This window comes from Physeter macrocephalus, chromosome 14 (assembly GCF_002837175.3).
Source record: "Physeter macrocephalus isolate SW-GA chromosome 14, ASM283717v5, whole genome shotgun sequence".
NCBI lineage: Eukaryota > Metazoa > Chordata > Mammalia > Artiodactyla > Physeteridae > Physeter > Physeter macrocephalus.
This window is the reverse complement of record NC_041227.1, coordinates 62,937,546-62,942,060: the sequence shown is the minus strand read 5'-3', so window position 1 is coordinate 62,942,060 and position 4,515 is coordinate 62,937,546.

Below are 4,515 nucleotides of genomic sequence, written 5' to 3'. Positions count from 1 at the left end.
GAGTTTGTTTTTGTGGGTCTTTTTCTTCTCTTGTGTCTCCCGCCTAGTTTCTTTAGCGTTTGTTGTAAAGCTGGTCTGATGGTGCTGAATTCTCTTAGCTTTTGCTTGTCTGAAAAGCTTTTGATTACTCCGTCGAATCTGAATGGGATCCTTGCTGGGTAGAGTAATCTTGGTTGTAGGTTTTTCTCTTTCATCACTTTAAGTATATCCTGCCACTCCCTCTGGCCTGCAGAGTTTCTGTTGAAAAATCAGCTGATAACCTTATGGGATTTCCTTTGTATGTTATTTTTTGTTTTTCCCTTGCTGCTTTTAATATTTTTCTTTGAACTTAATTTTAGTTAGTTTGATTAATATGTGTCTTGGTGTGTTTCTCCTAGGGTTTATCCTGTATGGAACTCTCTGAGCTTCCGGGACTTGGGTGACTATTTCTTTTCCCATGTTGGGGAATTTTTCCACTATAATCTCTTCAAATATTTTCTCAGACCCTTTCTTTTTCTCTTCTTCTTCTGGGACCCCTATAATTCAAATATTGGTGCGTTTAGTGTTGTCCCAGAGGTCTCAGAGATTGCCTTCAATTCTTTTCATTCTTTTTTCTTTATTCTGCTCCTTGGCAGTTATTTCCACCATTTTGTCTTCCAGCTCACTTATTCGTCCTTCTGCCTCAGTTATTCTGTATTTGCTTCCTTCTAGTGTATTTTTCATTTCAGTTATTGTGTTGTTCATCTCTGTTTCTTTGTCCTTTAGTTCTTTTAGATATTTGTGAAACATTTCTTGTATTTTCTCAGTCCGTGCCTCCATTCTATTTCTGAGATTCTGGATCATCTTTACTATCATTACTCTGAATTCTTTTTCAGGTAGCGTGCCTATTTCCTCTTCATTTATTTGGTCTTGTAGGTTTTTACCTTGCTCCTTCATCTGTGACATATTTTTCTGCCATCTCGTTGTTTTGTTGTTTTTTGTTTTTTTGATGGTTGGGATTGTGTTCCTGTCTTACTGGTTGTTTGGCCTGAGGCTTCCAACACTGGAGTTTGTAGGCTGTTGGGTAGAGCTGGGTCTTGGCGCTGAGATTAGGACCTCTGGGAGACCTCACTCCAATGAATATTGCCTGGGGTCTGAGGTTCTCTATTAGTCCAGTGGTTCGGACTCGGAGCTCCCACCACAGGAGCTTCGGTCTGACCCCCAGCTCATGAACCAAGATCCCACAAGGTGCATGGGGTGGCAAAAAAAAAAGGAGAACAATAACAAAGAGTAATTAGACTAGGAAACTAACAGATATGTTAGAAAAAATGTAAAAATTAAAATATAGATGAAACAACAACAGGCAGGTAAAACAAACCACAATAGTAAAAGAGAGAAGAACAAAAAAATGGTGGAAAAGGGGTTGGTTGTAGAGGGCAGGGCCTAAACAGGGGTGGCGTTTGGGTGGTGGGCATGGCCTATGCCTAGGACCCGCAGGGCTGGAAAAGGCCCTTGGGGGGTGGGGGGTGGGGCTTAGGCTCAACAGAACAGAAGAGGCCCAGGCAGTGCCTCTGGTCTCAGAGGGCTCCTCTGGTCCTCTCCTATTCTTCCCCAGCCTCCCTCCTATGCCCCCAGGACCCATGTGGCCTGGATGGGGCTTTGGAGGGCAGGGGACCCGGCCTGGGAGCCCAGCAGGTTTCCCGGGCTTCAGTGGGCAGGGCAAACACCCCCTGCTCCTCTCCTGCTCCTCCAGTCATGGAGGCCCCCTCCCGCCTGCCTGTCCTGTTTTCCCCGGGCCTCCCTCCTACGCCTCCAGGACCAACACTGCCCGGAGGGGGCCTCTGAGGGCGTAGGACCCACCCGAGAGCCGGGCAGACTTCCCCAGCCAATTGGGCAGGGGAAATGCTCAGAGCGCTCCCCCCCAATCCAAGACCCCGAGGGTCCCTTCAGGCATGGGGACCCCTCCCCACTCTCAGCCACCCCTCAGGGGCACTGATCCTGTTCAGCCTCTACTTCTCCCCCGTCTTCAGTCCCCCCACATCCTACTGGTTCGCTTGGGGATTCCTCCCATCTCCTTGGGTGTTGAGGTCCCCCACCAGCATCCAGCAGGAGCCCTAGTTGTGGAAAGACACGAACTCCATGTTTTCCCATGCTGCCACCTTCTACACTTATCTTTCTTGACTGAGTATGTGTTAGGTATTTAGCAAGGTCTTAACTCACCCAGAGCTTGCCTGCATGAACCAACCAAATCAAAATCTGCACAATGGGAGCTCTGCAGCGTGTCTACAGTTTCTCTGTAATGATTTCACAGCCTCAGCCTCTAAAACCATCTCAGGTTCAATGAATATGTGTTCTGGAATTCTTTTCTAGCCCATATTTTTCCAACAATGCTGCCAACTATATGTCTGTTGCAGCTTTCTTGTCTAAAGTACTAGCTGAAATGTCAAAAAGCATAGGATTTATTTTTTAATTAATTTATTTATTTTTTTATTTTTGTCTGTCTTGGGTCTTTGTTGCTGCACGCAGGCTTTCTCTAGTTGTGGCAAGCGGGGGCTACTCTTGGTTGAGGTGCGCAGCCTTCTCACAGCGGTGGCTTCTCTTGTTGCGGAGCGTGGGCTCTGGCCGTGCGGGCTTCAGTCATTGTGGCACGTGGATTCAGTAGTTGTGGCTCACAGGCTCTAGAGCACAGGCTCAGTAGTTGTGGCGCATGAGCTTAGTTGCTCTGTGGCATGTGGGATCTTCCCAGACCAGGGCTCGAACCTGTGTCCCCTGCATTGGCAGGCAGATACTTAACCACTGTACCACCAGGGAAGCCCCAAAAGCATGGAATTTAAAAGGCTTTTCTCCAGTGGCATGTACTTATCCTTCACATGCAACATGAGAACGTGATTCGAACACTGTCACAATGGCATTTTCTTTGTTAGATGAAAATTTTGTTTGCACGCATTTTTCAATAGCTTTAAGCTGTTGAATAGCAATATATGCAAGAAAGAGCTGAGAGACTTATGTAACAGATATTTTCTAGATCTATAACCCACACTGCTCCCCAAGAAAGATGGGCTGTGTTGACAGAGAGGACGTTGTTCTGCTGGACGCCTGGAAGAGTTTGTCAACGAGTTTGGGAGTAGACGTTAGTAAGAACTAAAAGTCTCTGGGCTTCCCTGGTGGCGCAGTGGTTGAGAATCCGCCTGCCGATGCAGGGGACACGAGATCTAAAAGTCTCTACAAAGTGGACAGAGAAAGAATTGAAAACCCTAAGGAAGACAATAGTCAATGAAGGTGTACACTGCCAAGTTGAAGAGTGCTATCAAGAGAGCAAGAGAGAGGATTCCACAGCACTGATGGGCCTGAGGATACAGAGAAATGCCTGCTGGATGGGTTAGTCATTCATTGCGAGATGAGCAATACGAATCCGACTTTGGTCTCTCTACTGCAATCATCAGTAAAGTTTAGATTACTGTATTAGCTACATATCACTGCATAACAAATCACCCCAAGACTTAATAGCTTAAGACAACACATCTTTATTATCTCACAGTTTCTGTGGGTCAGGAATTTGAGCCTGGCTTAACGGGGCCCTCCGCTTCAAGGTCTCTCATATGTTGCAATAAAGGTGTCAGCCAGGTTTCATCTTAAGGCTACACTGGAGAACACGTTGTTGGCTGAATGCAGCTTCTCATGAGCTGTTGGCAGAGGCTGTGCTCAGATCCTTGCCATGGGGCCACTTACAACATGGCAGCTGGACGTATCAGAGTGAGCAAGAGAGAGCGTGTCAGAAAGAAGGAAGTCCCAGTCTTTTGTAACTATCTCAGCGACAACATCTTGCTACATTCTACTGATTAAAAACAAGTCACTGGACCCAGCCCACACTCAGGGAAGGGTGTTACACAAGGGTATGAATACCAGGAGGCAGGGATCATTGGGGGCCACTCTAGAAGCTGCCCACCACATTTACCCACTAGCACTTTCGTGTGAATGGGTTATTTGAGATGACACACCTGGGGCAATGAGGTGCATAAATAGTATACAATTAGGAGGATCCCAGAGGCAGTGATTCACCAGGAATTCACAGAAACCCAAGTGGGGCTTTGGTTTTTCCTTGGTCATGAAATTGGGGGGCTCCTATAGCTGATTCATGTTGTTATAAAGCAAAAACTAACATACCATTGTAAAGCAATTATACTCCAATAAAGGTGTTTAAAAAATATTAAAAAAAAAAAAAAAAAAGAAACTGGGGGGCTCCTCACAGGCTGGATAGATTCAGCTGACCCCAGATTAATTTGAGAATTGTATCCAGGGTCATTAACTACAGGTGCAGTGCCCGGCTAGCTATTGCTGAGCCAGAAGTAAAAGGAATGCATCTTCATGACATCAATAACAAACTTGATCAGATAAAATAGGGCAGCATTGGGCTTCCCTGGTGGCGCAGTGGTTGAGGGTCCGCCTGCCGATGCAGGGGACATGGGTTCGTGCCCCGGTCCAGGAGGATCCCACATGTCGCGGAGCGGCTGGGCCCGTGAGCCATGGCCCCTGAGCCTGCGCGTCCGGAGCCTGTGC